The sequence below is a fragment of the Magnolia sinica genome, chromosome 3, assembly GCF_029962835.1.
Source record: "Magnolia sinica isolate HGM2019 chromosome 3, MsV1, whole genome shotgun sequence".
Lineage (NCBI taxonomy): Eukaryota > Viridiplantae > Streptophyta > Magnoliopsida > Magnoliales > Magnoliaceae > Magnolia > Magnolia sinica.
The window spans coordinates 2,097,629-2,117,905 of record NC_080575.1 but is presented as its reverse complement, the minus strand read 5'-3'; the positions used below and the strand labels follow the sequence as shown (position 1 = coordinate 2,117,905).

Here is a 20,277-nt window from a genome sequence, read left to right as displayed (position 1 = left end):
GCTAATCCCGGCCCATTACACTAAAAAAAGGAAGTTCCACGAGGCATCATCTAAAATACGAAGCCAAACGCCGCAACAACGGATGAGGATTGCGTGAGTTACTCAGTACGCAATATGTGGGGCCCACAGGTGATGTCTGTGTCTTATCCATCGCGTCCATCCATTTTTAAGGATCATTTTAGGGAACGAGCCCAAAATTTAAGCACATACGGAGCTCAAGTGGGCCACACCTAAGGAAAAAGTGGGATAATAAGGTCCAGCATTGAAACCTTCCTAGGGCCCACAGTGATGTTTATTTTTCATCCAACCTGTTCATATGGTTATAAAGACATGGATTAAGAAAAAAATAAAATCAGCTTGATCCAAATCTTCTTTGGCTCCTAAGAAAATCTCAATGGTAGGTGTTCAATTCCTGTTGTTGGTCTACTTGAGCTTTGGATATACTTCAAATTTGAGCTCATACCCTGAAATGAGGTGATAAAACGGACTGACGGCATAGATAAGACATATATATGATGGTGGACCAACGGAGTTTACTCGCTATACTATACTGAGTAACTACGTTACGTACGCAATCCGCCTCTCATGCCAAATAATAATAATAATAATTTTTTAAATTTAAAGTAACAAGTTTTATGAATGAAAAAAAGAGGCATAAACAAAGAATCTACTCCAAAGTTACTATGCACAAGAACAGAATCCATGGAGTCGAAGCACAATCGCTTTGCTTTCTGAACACCCTTCCGGCAACCTGTAGCGCGGCTTTGCTGCGACCCTGGAACCAGCTATATGGGTGGGACCCGGATCACGGCCCCCACCTAAATGTATAAACTTTTATCCACGCCGTTCATCCGTTTTTCCAGCTTATTTTAAGACATAGTCCCAAAAATTAAGAAGATACAAATCTTAGGTGGACCACACCACCGGAAACTAGTTAAAATACAAAGATCTTTTTCTCTAAAAGACAATTTCTTTTTCTCTGTTGAATTCCAAAGCAATGTCATTTACAAAACGATCTATATTGAGGCACAATGTTTGTATCTGTATGTATATATGTTACAATGCCAACGGATGCTTTCCAGAAGGATAGCATGGTTGAAATTTGTGGGCTATATTTAAGCCTCTCGTCCAAATGCAAGGACTGACAACAAATGCATGGTGAGCTGTTCCATTGTAGATTCAGCTGTTTTTATTTTTATTTTTATTTTTATTTTTTTTATTATTTTTAATTTTTAAATTAAGTTTTTTGAGCGAGTTCTAAATGTGTTGATGAATTCTATTGAAGGGTTATGACTGTTGCTGGTTGATATCGTAGGAGATGCAGAAAGTGGATGGAATTTGAAAATTTTTTGGGGCCTCGTAACTTCTCTGCATTGTTGTGGCCGCTGCTGTTGATGTTTAACTGACGCTGATTTCCTACAACTGTTGTAGGAAGCTTGCAACAAAGTGCATGTTTGCATATCACCAACTCGATGGAAATCAATGGAAATGGAAAAGGTTTCCATTGATACGGGAGCTGAGATATTTGTATAGCAAAGAAAGATTCCATGGATTAAGTCTTTAGTTGGGATTTTCAGACATAAAATACCTTGTGAACATCCTCAGTAATATGAAATTTGCATGTGCTGTTGAAACAAGACCTTCAAATTAGAGTTTCCAAGTTTTCAATAGTAATATTCTGCCTATGGCCAAAAACCATTTGCTTCAACTATTGTAGGTAGCTAGGAACCAAAATCTCAAATGGACCACACGATAGGAAACGGTGGGGATTGAACGCTTACCACTGAAAACTTCTTGGAGCCCACGAAAGTTTTGAATCAATCTGATATTTGTGTTTTCCCTTCAGTCTGTGTGACCTTGTAAACAGGATGGATGACAAATAAACATCATTGTAGGCCCTAGGAAGGTTTCAAATGTGGATGTTATTATCCACACTTTTTCTGTGGTGTAGCCCACTAGAGCTTTGGATATGGTTCAAATTTGGTCTCATGTACTAAAATGAGCTGGAAAAATGGATGGGCGGCATGGATGAAACATATACATCATGGTGGGGCCGACAGGGCTTTAACACTAGCTAGCTGCACTTCCTATACCTTCCGAACTAGATGCGCCATCCCCATGACGAGACACTATCTCTACAGTTCCATCCTCCGCTGCAAATAGCCAATTGAGCTGGGCTAGCCTAGGCCGGGTTTCAGTCCAGCCTGCTCTTGCGTTGTCTTGGGTTGACCCTTCTGGGCTTTTTGACTGAATCGGCCATTTGACTGAGCCCAGTAAATTGAACACGCTGAGCCCTGCTTTCCATTCCACTAGCTAGCCCTTCAACTCAGATCCAAAACCAAGGCTGATATGGTCCTTTACGAGATTGACATGATCTGGAACTGGGTCTCTTGGGTTCGGCCTGAATTTTAGGCTCGTAAAGATTAACGGTCCCTCTAAGATTGGGTTTAAACAAGACCGTACCAAGCTTATCCCATTGAAAGCCCTTTAATTTATGGTAATTCACATGTATGGGAGAAACAACATACCTGGATTGTTAAAAGGAAGACATCAAGAAGCTTGATGGTTTCGTCATCGGAAGAATGTATGAAAACAGTTTCCCAGAGTTGCCTTTCTCATGAGGGGATTCCTGTGCATCTCCCCCAAATCATCCAATGGCGCCGAATGAAAACTAGCCAACCGATTCTTCTGGGCTTTGGATGCCTTTGAGGAAGATGAAGAGAAAACACCTCAGTTTCGATTTTTCAAGCCACCACCACCATCATAGCCATTGCCTAGCTATTTGGTGTGGGCCCACTCATGTGTACGCTAGTTGACTCGATGAGTCTGCGCAGAGGCTTCTCTTGAAATGTAACCGACTGAGTCGACTCAATGAGTCTAAGAACTAAGGCGTACACATTGCTTCTCTGTTGCGACTTGAAAACTAAACTACACAGCATGGATTTATATAAGGATGATCTTAATTCAAGAGCACGCTAATGGTGATGGAATCTCAAACGAGGGATGTTGACGTTTCCAAATTCGCTTAATATCTTATTGTTGCGTGCAAATGCAAATCCACCATGTGAGAACAAGGTGGATTATAATAGGATATATGGTCTATGAAAAGGAGTTCTGATTGGGTCTGATCGACGGATGAGATCATGGATTGGAGTGGGGTCGAGCTGAATTGACATTCATTGAGAATAAAGGGTTGACGACTCCTTGCCTAATCCAAGGGTCAAGACCATTTTGAGAATCCATTCCTCGATGGGATGTTCGAATGCATTTGCCAGAGCAGCTTATCTATAATTCCCAAGGACCACCGCTCATGGGTCATTTGGCTTCGTAGAAAAGTATTCTGGAATTGAAATCCATGAGTAGGGGCAATTTCTTATGCTTGGGATCTAACTTCCAGTAGGGCAGCTTTTGTGCCATTTATTTTTTAATTCCTGTCCCAAGCTGGCTTGGAAATTCTAAGGAAATGAGTTGCCTCCAATGGATTCTCTCTCTCTCTCTCTCTCTCTCTCTCTCTCTCTCTCGCTCTTATTTCTTCCTTACTCTCATTTACTTTCCCTTTATGTAATCTACACAAATTGTAAAGTTCATAAGTCTAATGCACCTTGAATTCCTTCTTTAACAAGCCTGTTAATTCTCTCATGAGAAATGTGACCGAGTTGCTTATGCTATTGTGAACGTTGGAAATCGGCGCCTACATAGATTTATGTTTGTTTTGGGGGTGATTATCTAAAACTTAAAAAAGCTGTGCCTAAAACTTCTAAAATCATGGTATGTGACTTTTCTAAGTTTTAGAATGGTCTAATGGTTTGGGTGTCCATTCATCCTTGTAAGATGCATCTTCTGAATTGAGTAGATTGGACATAAAAACCATAGTAGCCCCGTATAGAATCTAAAGGTTTTTTTAATGATGGGCAATTCGCAACTATTCCTTGTGGTGTGGCTCAATGAGCTTTAGAGATTTACCAAAATTTTGGAAGAAATTCAGAATCTTGGGTGCCTAAATGATGGACCTATTGGATGTAAATAAAACATTACAGTGGGCCCACATGTCCATTTGTACACTTAAGGTTAACCTATAGATTTGCATCGGATCCGGCCTGGCCTCCATGTAGGTGCTGCTGATAGTAGACCGGACTAATTTTGGGCCAGGTCATCTGCACAACACCTGTGGGTGTGGGACACACCTGACATGGTATGTGATCATGGCACGTGCCGTCTTGTGGAGAGGAGTATAGGTGGATGTGTTTGACCTTGCGACATTTTCAGCAAATCAAAAGAGACGAAGTTATACAAGTGGTAATAGCCAATGGATTTGATTCATTCAAGTGGTGTGGTATTTTTTATTTTTCATCTAGAAGTTTTTAATGGTGGGCGTTCCCATCCCAACTGCGCGGCTCACATGAGTGTCAGATGGACCTAATTTTTGGATGAAAATCAGAAACTTAGATTGCCTAAATGATGGACGCATTGGATGTAAATAAAACATAACGGTGGGTCCCACACGTACATTTTTGCATTAAGGTTAACCAAGAGATTTGCATTGTACCGGGACTCGCCTCCATTTTAGCGCTCCTGATGGTATACTGGACTGATTTTGGGGAAGTCATCTGAACACTTGTGGTTGTGGGACACACCTGATACGGTCTGACGTCCCACGGGTGTGACCATGGCAGATGTATATTCACTAGTGTCAAGATGTGATATGGAAAATAGACTGTGTCGTAGGGTTGATAAGTAAAAGATATTGTCTAGGTCCAAATAATGCCATGACTTTAACCTCAACATGTTAGAAAATGAGTGAATCTTGTACACAATGGAAGATAGAAGAAAAAAAATAATGAGACGATCAGATCTATCGAGATCAAGGCTTGACTTGAATAGTCAAATCTCAAGATAGATTTGCTACCCTTTTCTGGTAGTTCTAGCAAGTGCAAATGTAGAAAATCTGTAAATTGTCTTCAAGATACAATGAACTCCCAATCCAAATTTCAACATGAAAATTTGTAAAATTAAGTATTGAACATATCACTAGATTTGACACCGATATGCCTTTAAGACATTCAAAAAAAACTTAGCAAGAGGTCAGATTGAGAGTACTTGCACAGAAGATGATATGCCTTTCAATTATGTATGTTCGATCCCTATGTTTTTGGCCCACATAAGTCTTGGACCTTGCTCATTTTTGGCCTCATATCCTAAAATGATATTACAAAACGGATGGATGGATTGAATTTCTCAAAAACATCACTATAGGTCCCACCAGATGACGAGATTTCTGCAAAAGGCTTTCGCAGAAATCCGCAAACACGGTTTTTTCGAACGCGGATTTCTTGCAAAAGTCTTTCGCACGTTGGAAACCTAGGTGGGGCCAATTATGATGTTTTTGAGAAATCTACTGTCCATCCGTTTTTGAGCTCATTTTAGAACCTGAAGACAAAAAATTAGCAGGATGCAAAACTCAAGTGGGCCAAACTAAAGGAAAAAGTGGGTAGAGAATTTCTTCCCGTTGAAACCTCCTTGGGGTCGACGGTGATGTTTACATGCCATTCATACCATTCATAATGTCATTACCACTCGGATGAACTAAAAACACGAATTAAACTGTGGCAAGCTTCTGAGCCCCAGGAATATTTCAAATGTGTGTGTTCATTCCTTATGTTTTCGACATCAAGTATTGTATCCTGCTCATTTTTGGCCTCATGTCTTAAAATGATCTCACAAAACGGATAGAAGGATTGGATTTCTCAAAAATATAATGGTGGGTTCCACTTAGGTTTCCAGCACAAAACTTTGTGAAAGGCTTCCACCACATCCTTCGGAGAGTTAGAGAATAAGCTTAAGAGGTGCGGGAGAAGGAAACTCGCTTTTTCAAACTCGCGCTAAGAGCGCCTTCATCCAGATCGTCTGCCTTATTTGACGGTTGATAGCAAGGTTCGCATGTAATGACATGCGAACCGGCGTAGTTGAGCGTTTATATATATATATATATATATATATATATATATATATATATATATATATATATATATATATATATATATATATATATATATATAGCAGTGGTCTCACCGTACCGCATGAGACTTCGTGTGCACTAAGGCCGGCATACTTAGACAGTAGGTTGAGGGTGGACGCCACTGTGATTCGTTTGTGACATCCATTCCAACCATTATATGCCTTGTTAAAATTCATGCACGGTAATGAAAAATTTATACGTATGTACTATTGATGTGACCACACCACATGAAAATGTAGTTATTGAATGCCCACCATTAAAAGAATTTTAAGGGCTACAAAAGTTTTAGAATAAGCAGATATTTGTGTTTCCCTTCATCCAAGTTTGTATGACATAATCAACAAGTTGGAAATCAAATAAACGTTATAGTGGACCCTAGGAAGTTTTTAATGGTCGACGTTTAATCACCATTGTTTTCTGTGGTGTGGTCCACCTTAGATTGGATCTAACTCATTTTTTGAGCTCATGTCATAAAATGAGCTAGCAAAGTGGATAGACTTAGATACAACCAATAACAAGGTCCATATTAGCGAAATTGGATTGCGTACTGAGTTACTCAGTACACTCTTATTTTACTGAGTAAACTCATTTGGGACCACCTTGAATGTATGTGGTCTATCCATGCCGTCCATCCATTTTTTCATCTAATTTAAGGGGTTGAGCCCAAAATTGAAGCATATCCAAAGATCAGGTGGATCATACCACAGGAAACGGTGGGGATAATGATTTCCACTGTTGAAACCTTTCTAGATCCCACAGTGATGTTTATTTGTCATCTAACCTGATAGTAAGATCTTAAAGACATGGATGAAGGGAAAAAAACAATTATAAGCTTGATCCAAAACTTACGTGGCCCTTTACAATTTTTAATGGTAGACGTTCACATGCATAATGGAATCCACGTCTTGTTAGTCCTGCCATCCTATGCCAATAGGATGTGTTGGGGATGCCCACCTCGATGTGTATGTGAAATCCACTCCAGCCATGAGGTGGGTGATAAAAAATTATCATTAGGAATCAAACATCAGCATGATCCGTAATTTAGGTAGGGCACATTAATGGAAATAGTGTGGGAGGATGCTTACCATCCAAATTAATTCACTTGTTGTAGCCCACATAAATTATATATGTGCCTAATTTTTTTATAACCATGCATGAATATTTATGAGATCGGTAATGGTTGGAGTGCATCACGGTGGGGCCCTTTAAAAATTCATGGTAAGTATTCCCTTCTCCCACATTTTCCTTTATTGTGGCCCACCTAAATCATGAGTCTAACTGGGTTTTGAATTATCTGGCTAAATTTTCATCATAGACCTTGTGGTCATAGTGGATTTCACGAAATTATTGTGTTGGGCCCACCCCTAGCCTACAAGCTAGTAAGTTGGCCTCGTTGTGCATGAAGTCTCTTACGGCTTATGTGAATGCCTTAGTGCGCACGAAATCTTGTGCGGTACTGTTCGTAGGAGACTCCTCTCTCTCTCTCTCTCTCTCTATATATATATATATATATATATATAATTTCTTAGCCAACTTGGTAAAATTCAATAAATTTTAAGAGTAAAATTTGAGTTAAAATATATTATTTTTAGTAAGTTTCTTAATTACTATTTTTTGTTCTTTAAAGGTTTTAAAATCATGTGAAGACACCGTTAAAACATATAAAAGCACTTGGTGGGGCCCACCTGAGTTTTGAATTCTGCTGAAACTTGGTCCGAACCCTCATTCAAGTGGGACACACATAATGGATGGGCTGGATTTGTAAACCACATCTCGGTGGGCCTAACAAATGATTATGAATGTTTTAATGGTGCACGGCCCCTCTCCACTACGTATGTGGTGTGGCCCACACAAGTCACGGATCGACTTGATTTTTAGACCTAGGCCCACGATGGAATGGTGCATCCGATCGATGGGGTGCGATGTTCAAAACGCATCACGGTGGGGTCCACACGGCTCGACCTCATGGGACGAACTCGTGAGGTCGAGCGCATAGTACCTTCCGCCGCCCCCAACACACACACACACATGGATGTTAGAGCAATTCCCCAAATTGGAAGATCCTTTCCTTCGAACTACGGCTTAGTCATTAAGTGCATATTGTTGCTTTCCCTTATTTCCTTGAACCTTCGGGTGGGTTACTCATGTAGGGTCTATCAATTCAACGGTGTTGATAAGCAGAGCCATGACCTCGGACATTTATAGAATTTGGGTGCTTTTCCTTTTTTTCCTTGAACCTCCGGTGAGTTGCTTACTTAGGGTCCATCAATTCAACTGTGTTGATAACCGACCATGACTTGGGTATTTATAAAATTTGGGGCACGACCACGCTGGACATTCACCAAGGCTCTCAAGTCGTATACGATGTTAAGGGCCTATTTGTGCATCCAATCATCTTACTTTTGCCACACGTGTCATTGTCCATCTATAAACCTCAAATATGATGTTGAGGGTTAAATATTGCATATCGGACCCGATTATTGCCTGGATTTACAAACATGGTACTATTTAACGGCCCGATTTAATCGTGTTTGTGCTTCAAGGTGTATTTATGAGCTTGGAATTGAAACAGGTGCTAAAAGCATGGATTTAATCTGAAGTCACCAAGGCAAAGGATGAATCCTAGAAGATCGAGATCGAAGAATTTACACGGCTGAGATCTAAGAAAATCACGCCACTCACATTAAACGGGCCCGAAAATCATCCAGAATGTAAGATCACGGGGTTTCCACCATCTGTTTGGCTCAAAATTTATATATGGCCCGATGACCATAAATTAACCGTACATGTCAAATTTCAGCCCTCGAATCCTGTAGAAGTGGCCCAAAGGATAGTTTAGCCTATAAATCTCCAATTTGCGGCCCACATGAGATCGAATATGCTTCAAAATTGTTTTCAACCCCTTAGATGAGGTGACACAACAATTGGATGAGATGGATTTCTCCAAAACATCAAGGTGGAACTCACTTCATGTGAGTGGGAGTGCACACTAGCTGCACTCGCATTACACCAAACGAATTTAAATCGGTCAAACTGCCTTGACCGATGAAAACAGAAACAACTCTATTTCCGTTTTCAGCGTCCGCACAGCGCGCTGCTGGGAAGGCTGATCCGATCCATCCAATGCACTCAGGAGGAGAAATAGACCGCACCTTAGGATATCTTGGCCCAAGACACGTCAGAATCTGCTCTCTTGCTCGCTGAAGGGTCGAATCATCACCAAACAATAGATCAGGTGGACCGCATCAAGAGACAGCCGAAACCATCCATTCCAGTTGGTGTTTCGTCCTGCATCTAATGGATGGCTTGGATTTTCCCGTAAAAATCAACAGTGGGCCCCACCGACATCGCAGCGTGATCAGTTACTCACTCTGTTATAGAGCGTTTGAGAACCGGACGCTACGGGCTGTTTTGTGGTTAAGATTAGTCCGTCCATCTGGACCGTCTAAATTGTTCCCAAGGTGGGACCGACCAACGCTAAGACGACCGAATGGCTCAGATCTTGTATGAGGAACGTCCATAGGCCGAGTCAAAATGCAACTCCTCTTGCGTTCCTACGTTTTCTGCGCAGGCTGCGAATTGCACTACAGAAAGACTCCACTGACTCCAGCAGTAACGTCAGTTCTCCAAACCGACTCCCTCTCCACTGCCCTTGGCAGCTATAAAGAGAAGAGAGGAGAGAGTTAATGAGGGCTATCTGCTGGGACGTCAGAGAGAGAGAGAGAGAGAGAGAGTAGTCTTAGATTTATTTTCTTTGATTTACTGTTTTTTTTAAAGAGTTCTAGTCCAATCATGTTCAGCTAATCCTCTTAGCTAGGGCTAAGAGGAGAAGCTTGTGGAGTGATGGGAGACTCTTTGCTTGTGCCTTTTGTTTAGATTGAACTGATGTTGATTTTGGTTTAATTAAGGGAATATTTTTAGTTTTTAATGGTCTGTTGTGACTAAAATTACAATGGGTTTACGTTGGCTTTGAGGATGTTCCTTTCCTTTTTGATGTTTATGACGTCAGGAAGCCCTGTTGTTCACCATCGTCTCCTGGGCATGGTCGGATGATGGTACCCTTCCTAACTTTCATGCATTGTTGATTGGTTGATAATTAGTTTAATTATATTGTTTGCTTTATTTCTTGGGCATGGTTTGATGATGGAATCTATTCTAATTCATATACTTTTCATCTCTTTAAATTATATTAGAAGAAGTTCAGTTTAATTTCCATGAATTTTGAAGCAGGCATAAGATCTCCCTGATCTCTACAAGTGGATCCTCTAAATCCCTAGTTTCTTATCTCTGATTTCCTAGTTTCCTACCTCTGATTTCTCTAAGTTTTAGATAAATATTTCACCATTATTCTCTCAATTTCATTTGATTTAGATTTCATCTTAGTCTAGTTCTAGTTCTACTTGGTTTTAGATAACGTACAGGTATCAGTCCCTGTGGATTCGACCTCGGTCTTACCGAGCTTATTACTACATCACAACCCTATACTTGGGGAGTGAACATATGACATCAAAGAAATGCTTGAACGAAATCAGAAAAGCATAGAATGCAGCTGGCAAATAGACATGGGATGCATTAAACCTTAACTTTTAAGAGTGATAATGCATAGCTATTAAAAGCGGCCTTGGCTTTAATACCACACGTATTTCCCATCCAGGCCCTCAGCCGTATGAGTAGCCTTGACTGACTGAATTGAGAGCAACAGAAAGATTTCAAGTTTTAGATTTTAATAGCTTTGTGAAAATATCAGCTACTTGATCTTCTATTTTGCAATATTAGAGCTTAACTTCTTAAAATTTTTAGTAGTACTGCGAAGGGCCTTAATGAAGGATAAATCTTTCGAATAGACTCTAGGGCTTGTTTGAGACGTGGTATTAAATGGCATTGAATTGAATTAGGTGGAATTAATATCATTATTGCATAATGATTACATATATGGAAATACCATGTTATTTTGATCAAGTGGGATGAAATTCTTCCATTGGAAAAAAAAAAAACTATGTATTAACTATTAAGTTAAACCCGTAATTAGTGGACCATGGAATTGTAATAAATAGACTAGATTTCACAACTAATACCGGTCACCTATATACATATGTAGCTCGATTGTCACTTTTAAAGGGTGCATATAGATGGATGGTGTGGATAAAACATATATATGAATGTGGGGCCCACAAATATAGTGGATTTTGAAATCCACCAAAAAGCCTATCGTATCTCCTATTAGGATTGGATGATATGATACTTGAAGTAATTCAATCATTCCCATCATTTCCAAACATTAGATAGGATTTATATTAGACCAAATGCAATTCCATTCCACCTAATCCCACATTCCAAACAAGCCCAAAGTAACGAAGACGAAAACCTAAGCCATATAACTTCTGGACCATGTGAATAATCAATTGGATTACCTAGACTCCAAGTAATTATTTGCATGTCTTAAAGAAGGAAAGGAAATAAATTATTTAGAACAAAGAAGAAAAAAAAAAAGAAAAAAGAAAGAAAGAAAGACAACTAGAGAAAATTGGAAAGATATGGGAGAGAACTACATGTAGGAAGCCCTTTTGTCCTAACCTTATTTTATTAATAAATTACAAGAGTAATGCTATAACACTTTACATAATCACCCATTAGAGAAGATTAGTGCTTCCCATCATCCCATTAAACACAAGTTTACTGGCTTGTTGCTGAAGAACAAGCAATTAGTTTCTTCCCATGTATTTCATTTAGGGTTGTTTGGCAATGCAGATTTAAAATCCTGCGGTATTTGGTGGATTTTGAAACTTGTGAAATGGAGTAGATTTTATAGACCATCTTTGAAATGGGAATGATGTTGGAACAGATGGCTGTTGATGGCCTCTACCCATAACGGTTGAAACTCTCCACAATTTGCAACGGATAAAAAAACTCCATCTCTTCTATAACAACTTCTTCAATAGTAATGGAAGATAAAAAAATGACTACTAATAGTCATAAACAAGATCATATGAAAGAATACTTGTTATTTTAGTGAGAAATCTCCTTAATTATTGGTTATCCAATGTCAAACAACACTATCCCAATTTTCAATCACCGACATTATTGGCCCTTGCATGAACCAAGCTATGCCCTCATGGAAATACCCAGATACGCCCACTTTATTGGCCCAGCATGAACCTTGCAAAAAGACCTCAAATTGATCAATCAATATCATGAACTTTACACATCTTTAGGTCTAAGAATTAATCATCTTTTATGTATCATTAAGTCTTGATCTCATGATCACAATTCAGGTTAATGGATTCCCAGATTATTAACTTAATCTCAATTCACTAATGTGAGTAACCAAAAGTCTGAACATAGAGCATTTATTCATGACACACTCACACTCTTGTGTAAGGTAAGAACAAAACATAAATCAATACCAAATCAACTCCCGTTGGTGGAGATTGTCTATCATTGCCCAAGTTAGTCCCTTCACACAAGATGAACACACATCTTATGAGTTAATTTCCACACATTTATCATACACACCTATGATAATTATGGTCTAATATAGTACTGAGATCCATGGACTATAACTCTCTCATGTCAATGATTGTCATGTCCAATCTCAATATGAAATACTACTAAAAGAATCACTTCTCAACAACCCATGATGTAGATTCAAAGTAATGCTACATACTCATGATCAAAAGGATATTCGCCGGGGACTCATGATTATCATGATCTATAGTTGAAATTGCCCCAGTCACGTACACATGGTTAATGGATTTGGGCTCACACTAGTCTTCTAATGTACCGGTTCCAACATCAGTGGATGTTTTAGAGGTACGATAAGAAGAGGAGGTGGGCCCACAATCATTTTTAGAGGTAAAGAGGAAGCAATGAGGATCATAAGCTTTTCCCGAGGTATGAGGAAGAAGTGGGGCCCACAAGATTTTATGGATATAAAAAAAGTAAGTGGAGGTATAAATTTATGTTGTCTGGTTGATGGCCCTTTGGGTTCATTTGCATGTTTTTTTTTTTACTTACCTTCAATTGTTTTTCTTATTATGAAAGAAACAATTTTGTTCTCCTTTTAATATTGTTAAATAATGTTGGGTTTCTATCTGATTGTGGGCCATTGTCCTGGTTTTGATAGAATACAGTGCCACAAATCAACCATCCGTTGAATTTGGTGTCATATTTCAATGATCCTAACCGTTGATCTAGCCAGATAGATAGCTGATAGTAGCTGCCTCCGAAACCCTCAAAACGGGATGATCCTAAACTTAGGCCCACGTAACAGTGGTTAAGGATAGGTCGATATCCCAAGGGAAAATGGTTAAATCATCAAGTATCTGAAATTAATAATTCAATCTGACACATTTTTTGGTATCCCCATTCACAGTAGAAAACATCTACTGATCAAAAGATAAATTTGTGCCACAAAGTGTAACACTCATGCATATATAGTATCCAAGCCATTCAAATTACATGCCATCCCATGGATGGAGCATACACTGAAAATCACATTGACTTTTCAATTGATGGCTATCAAATGGATAGTCTAAAGTAAAAATATGGAGTGGTCCAATTTTCTGAGATACGTTGATCAACAATTTGATGGGTCCAGATTGCCATAAAACTAGCCACGTTTAGTACATGTGGCGGGCTATGTATCAATTTTGGCCGTCCATCTAGTGAGGAGCGGATTGGATACTGAAGCAGTAGCTAAAACGCTACTGAAGTGACGTTGTGAAATACAATTGGATGAATACTAATATCATATTCCCTTATGATTAATGCTCTTTTCCTTCGAGTTCCGTTAGACGTCTCTCTCTGTTTGCCCGTGCACGCACTCGAGTCGACCTCGTAATGGTAAACTTTATTTTCAAGTCTTCTTTTATTTATTTATTTATTTTTTCGCGCTCCCTCCGCTGAAGTGACGTCACCACTTTTCATGGGCGCCAGCATAACATATGTTTTGTATCCACACCGTCCATCCATTTCGTGATATCATTTTAGGGCATAATCCAAAGAGTGAGAAAGATCCAAATTTCAAGTGCACCCCACTGTAGAAAACAATGGAGATTGAATGCCTACCATTAAAACCTCTCTGGGCCACAGAAGCTTTCGATCAAGTTAATATTTATGCCTTACCTTATTCCATGTCTTTTTCAACTTATAAAAAGGTTGGATCTCAAATAAACATCATGGTCGGCTCCAGGAAGGTTTCAACGGTGGCCATCACCTCTCACTGTTTTCTATGGTGGGGTCCACTTAAACTTTGGATCTGCCTAATTCTTTTACTTACTCCCTAAAATGATCTCTCCAAATGGATGGATGGTGTGGATACAACACATACATCATGGTGGGCCCAAAGAACTTGGTGACGTAACATCCGTCTGGTTCAGAAGCCAACCAGCTTCCTTTTCCAATCCGTTTCCAATTGCGGCCAAAGCCATCCGCATGAACTTCCTTCCACGGCAAGCTAGGTGGGGCACACAATGATATTTGTGAGAAATCCACTCTGTCCATCATTTTTTTCATATCATCTGATAATGTAGGCTAAAAAATGAGGCAGATCTAAAACTCATGTGGGCCGTACGGCTTGGAAACAGTAAGTGGGGGAATTCTGTGGTTGAAAATTTCCTGGGTCCACCATGATGTATATATGTCATCCATATGGTTCATGAGGTCATTCCTACTGGGATGAACTGAAATTATAAAAACATTAACATAATCCAAAGCTTTTGTGGCCACTTGAATATTTCAATGGCGGAAGCTTAATCCTCACCTTTTCCTATCGTGTGGCCCACTAGAAGTTTGGATCAATATCATTGCTAGGTCTATGTTGTAACATAATCTAGAAAAACTGATGGCCGGGATAGATTTATTAAAAACATTATGGTGGGTGCCACCTAGACATGTTACTACTTTTAATACTCATGTGGCCGCAGTTTTGTAATTTGTAGAGGATGGGACTTTTAATTCTTTAAATTAAATAGAGTTGGGGCGCCGGTTGGCTACTGAACCAGACGGTAACTATTCTTGCTACCGATGTCACGTCACCGCGTTCTTTGGGCCCACCATGATGTATGTGTTGTATCCACACCATCCATCCATTTGGAGAGATCATTTTAGGGAGTGAGCAAAAGAATTAGGCAGATCCAAAGTTCAAGTGAACCCCACCACAGAAAATAGTAAGAGGTGACTGCTACCGTTGAAACCTTCCCAGGGCTGACCATGATGTTTATTTGAGATCCAACCTTTTTATAAGCTAGAAAAGACGTGGAATAAGGTAAAGCATAAACATTAGCTTGATTGAAAGCTTTTGTGGCCCAAAGAGGTTTTAATGGTAGGCATTCAATTTCTATTGTTTTCTATGGTGGGGTGCACTTGAAATTTGGATCTTTCTCACTCTTTGCATTATGGCTTAAAATGATATCACGAAATGGATAGACGGTGTGGATACAATACATACATCATGGTGGCACCCATGGAAAGTAGAGATGTCATTTCATTAGGGGAGCGAAGAAAAGAGATGAGTTGAAAATAACGTTTACCCCTTATTTGGTCGAGTGTGTGCACCGGGAAACGGATAGAGCCGTCTAATGGAACTCCAAAGAAAATAGCATTAATTGTGAGGGAACACGCTCATGGCATTCAACCAACTGAATTTCACCACGTCATTTCAGTAGCGTTTTGGCTACTGAAGCGTTCAATATCCAATCCGCTCCCCATCTAGTGGGCCCTAATATAGGTGGTAGTTAAATCGCATGATCATAGTCATCGTAGTGGTGGCCTTCCAAGCGTAAATTACAGGAAAAAAAAGCAGTAGCTATGATCACTTGATCATAAGTGTGATTTTCATGGTATAGGCCGTCCATCACAAAATCCAACGTCATAGATATTCTGTATTTGGCCGCATCATTTGGGGGATTTGTGAGGATTTCAGTTTTTCCATCACTTAAATGTAAATATTTTGAAAGATTTTAATTTTGATTCTTCCAAAAATCCCTCAAAAAAGCCTTTATGGCATTTGAAGTTTGCATAGGGACGTGGGTGATTGCAAATCGGGAGTCTGGGATAGTGCGGTTTAATAATAGATAACTGGTAAAAAGATTTCTAACCAAAACAACATGTATTCTTTCATGTGATCTTATCTATGGCTGTTCTTTTTATAGGGATTGAATTGTAGCCATTTTGGGTAGAGGCTATCACTGGCTATGCGTTCCAGCAGCATTCTCATTTCAAAGGTTACTATGCAAAATCTACTCTATTTTACGAGTTTTAAAATCCACCAGATTTAAATCCACATTGCCAAACGGCCCTAAATGAAATACATGGGAAGAAACCAGTTGCTTGTTCTTGAGCAGCAAAGCCAGTAAACACGTGTTCAATGGGATACAAATATTCTTTAAGGAGTGATTCATGCAAAGTGCGATAGCACTACTCTTATTCAGTTGATTTAATAAAAGAAGGTTCAGAGAAATTGGGTGCTTACACACAGCTCTCTCCCCAGTCTTTCTAATTTTTTCTAGTTTGTTTATTTCTCTTTCTTTCTTACTTTCGTTTTCCTTCTCTCTGAATAATTTCTTTCTTCGGACCTATAGATAATCACTTGGAGTTCCGGTAATCCAATAGATTATTCAAAGAATGGTACTCTAACTAGAGCACATAATTAAATCAACGAAATATATATGTGAGCTATCAGATACATTATCTGGAGCATACTAGAAGTCACGGCTGGAACCGTGGAGAGGGACTATTCGATGGGTGCATATGAATCTGGAACGTCCATCTCAATCTGGAGTGGGTCTCTTATCATATTATATGCTGGTTGGTCATCAGAAGTCACGGCTTTTAACCCCTCAGGTGGAATATCATATGTGAGGACATTGCCCACATAATATCTATCCATGTTCATTTTTTAGTCCGGTACATGCTAAGGTGGTGTCCAAAATCGATCCCCTCTACATTGCAATGGATCGTTCAACACGTCTCCTTTGCGTGTGTCTTAGTAGTAATTCGATCTTAAGACAACACACACACACATATATATATGGAAACGAATTGGCTACTCTCGGTGCTCTGTGGGCCCCATCATGATGTATTTGTTTCATCCATTTTTAAAGATCATTTTATGGCTTGATATAAAAAATGATACGGATATAAATCTCAAGTGGACCACACCACATGAAAAAAATAATGATTAGATATTCACCATTAAAATACTTCTAAGGCCCACTGTATTGTTTATTTGACATCCAATCTATTGATTAGATCATACAGGTCCAGATGAAGGGAACAAACAAAAATCAGCTTGATTCAAAACTTTTATGCCTCCCAAAATGTTTTTAATGGTCGATGCTCATTCAACACTGTTTCCTGTAATGTGGTACAATTGAGATTGGGATATACCTCATTCTTGGTTTCACACTGTAAAATTATCTATAAAAATAGATGGAAGGCATGGATGAAACACACACATCATGGTGGGGCCCACAGAGCACCGACCACCAGCCATTGGCTGGTGTCAGGGGGAGTAGCGAATCCGTTTCATATATATATATATATATATATATATAGGAAAGGTGGAGGTCTTAACGAATATGCATTAATTTATCTAAATAGTTCTATTATATACAGTTGTATAGAAAGGCATGCATGCACTCTAACAGGAAGAAGAAGAAAAGAAAGAAAGAAAAAACAAAAAAAAACTCCAACGACTGTTGTAGATGGGTCGCAAATTACTGCAGGTGAAATATATATAGTGTTGCAGGCAAAATCTTCTCCATGGATGTTGCTGATCTAAGAATGGTTGTTTCCAGCCTTCTTTACAGGAACCAGATTGGGCGAGACTGGGGAAACACTGAACTCGGTGAGGCCCTGTCTTGGTGAGATTTGATTGGCCTAGACCTGTGTGGCTTTGAGCCCGAACCACCTTCAAACATCTTCTGCGTGCCTTCATTTCTAACAGGGAGAGTATTCGGTGCGGCTGGGGCCGCGTCAACCAGCATGGTAAGGCACTGATGTGGCCAGATTTTTTTCCTTGTTGCGACCATCTTGATTAGTGTATTTATTACGTTGATTGTCTTTGGTGTATTTTTAACCGTTTCTTATTACCTTGCCGTGCTTTTTCAACCGTCTGATCATCCCACACAGTAATTTTAATGCTGCCACAAGGGACTCGGATTGCGTAGTGTGGCACACATCACTAACGTCCTACAGCACCTCCGTCCGTGCTGTGCTGCTGGAAAAGCTATGTGGGCCCCACCATGATGCATGTATTCTATCCACACCGTTCATCCATTTTCCAACTCATTTTAGGATATGTGACTAAAAAAATGAGGCAGATCCAAATCTCAAGGGGACCACACCATAGGAAAAATTGCATATTGAACGCCGACCATTAAAAACTTCCTAGGGGTGACAAAAGTTTTGGATGAAGCTGATATTTGTGTTTTCCCTTCATCTAGGTCCATATGATCTAATCAAAAGGTTGGTGGCAAACAAAAATTACAGTGGGCCCCAAGGAGCCTTTAACGGTGGGCGTTCAATCACCACTGTTTCCTTTGGCGTTGTCTGATCATCCGTTAATGTGATGTTGGACAGCTGGATTGCCTGTTGCTACGTGCCAAGCTTCTCATACAAATAATACAGCAGGGTAATTTTACCCGTGTCTTCCCAGCACGGGAATGCCTGCAAAAGAAAAGAGATGTCCCAACACGATAAACGGTCCGGATCATGGTTTGCCCATCCCACGGTTTATAACATCCAATGGCACGGAAGAACCACAACCCTCCAGTCCACTCGGATAGTCTCTGTGTGGAGACTATAGAGACCGATATCCAAAGCTGCCAATGGGCCGTCCCGGGCCAAGCAAAATCAAAATTTTGAATCTAATCAGTTAAAAATCAGTGCCTAAACTAACGCTGGCCCACTCAATGCCAGGCCCGCCACGAATCATGAGGAGCAAGCTCTCGATCACCCTCGAAGGCACCCAAAACTCCATATCGACATTAGCCGAGAGCACCAGGAGCCTACGAGGGAGATAGGAAACTTGCCCAACAAACACAAATTGCTACTGTCCTCCCAACGCTTCTATGGGTTAAGTCAAGGCTACAACTGGGCCGGGCCGACAATCAGGTTTCTTAGGCCCATTTATGTTAATGGATCATGGGCCATATCTACTTGTCAGGCTTTCAAGCAGATTCAACTTCAAATACTACCCTTAGGGCTGTCAACGGTCGGCATATGGCCCGTCGGGGTTTCGTGCCTGGCTGTTTTATTAAGCAGACCATTATTGGGCTGTACGTAAGAGCCCATCATCTCGCCTGATCCTGGCTGAAGGTTTCAAGGGCATTTTTTTCAATATCATCCATGATTAGGTACACCTAATGAACAGCCCAGATCTTCCACAGAAGTGAATGGCTGGGCTCGGGCTCAGGCCGGAGTCAGTCTCGGTTCATGGATAATCATTATGGGTCAGGCCTGTTTGTTTTGGCCTGCAATGGGGATGACATGGGCCTGGGCCTGGGCATAGGTTTTACTCTGTGGGCCATGCTTTGACAGACCTTAGATTGTCCATGCCCAGCTCACAAAGTAAAACTTAGGCCTGTGCCTGGCCTGACTACATAATCGGCCTAAAAAAAAATAAAAAACGCCCGAACCTAGGCTATGATGATTATCATAGCTCAAATCCGAGTCCAGCCCGAGCCGGAGCCCAACAAACTACTTTGGACAAGATCTCCCACCATGCATCATATATGACAAAAATGCCCTTGAAATCCTAGATGGGCCAGACCCAGCCGATGAGCTCCTGTAGAAAGCTTGAGCCCTGTCTTGTTAGCTTTTACACCCACCCTGGCCTTCGGTCCTTCCAGGCAAAGCCCAGCCAGATAGCGGGCTAGGCCAGAAACACTGACGGACCTCCGAACCCGTTGACAGCCCACTACTAACTGCCCTATCTGGGAGTAACCCATGACCCTTGAGGAGCCTGCGCTGGAAAAGACCTGGGTCTAGTCCAGCGGGGCCCAGTTTCAACCTTACAGCCAACTTCAAAGGCTCCAACGGCGTGGAGCAGGAGCTTTGAAGGGAAGCTGGAAGTTCACCCAACTGCTGTATAAAACTACAGACTTCCATGGTCTTATATAGAGAGGATCTGAGTGCACTCTACGTCATAAAGCCAACAGCATCCGATGCCCCAATATCGACAGTTTTCTAAATTCTTGGACGTCTCATCATTAGCACGAATCTGTGGGCCACCCCAACAGCAGATGGACTGGGCTAGC

The 20,277-nt window shown here is 40.4% G+C and overlaps 1 long non-coding RNA gene across 1 annotated transcript; it reads right to left on the bottom strand.

Moving 5' to 3' along the window:
• Positions 1–18,874: 18,874 nt before the first annotated feature.
• LOC131239253 (uncharacterized) lies at positions 18,875–20,277 on the bottom strand. The gene is made up of 2 exons (XR_009168108.1): positions 19,729–20,277; positions 18,875–19,679 (listed from the first exon to the last, which is right to left on the bottom strand). It is a non-coding gene; the product is annotated as an uncharacterized LOC131239253 (long non-coding RNA).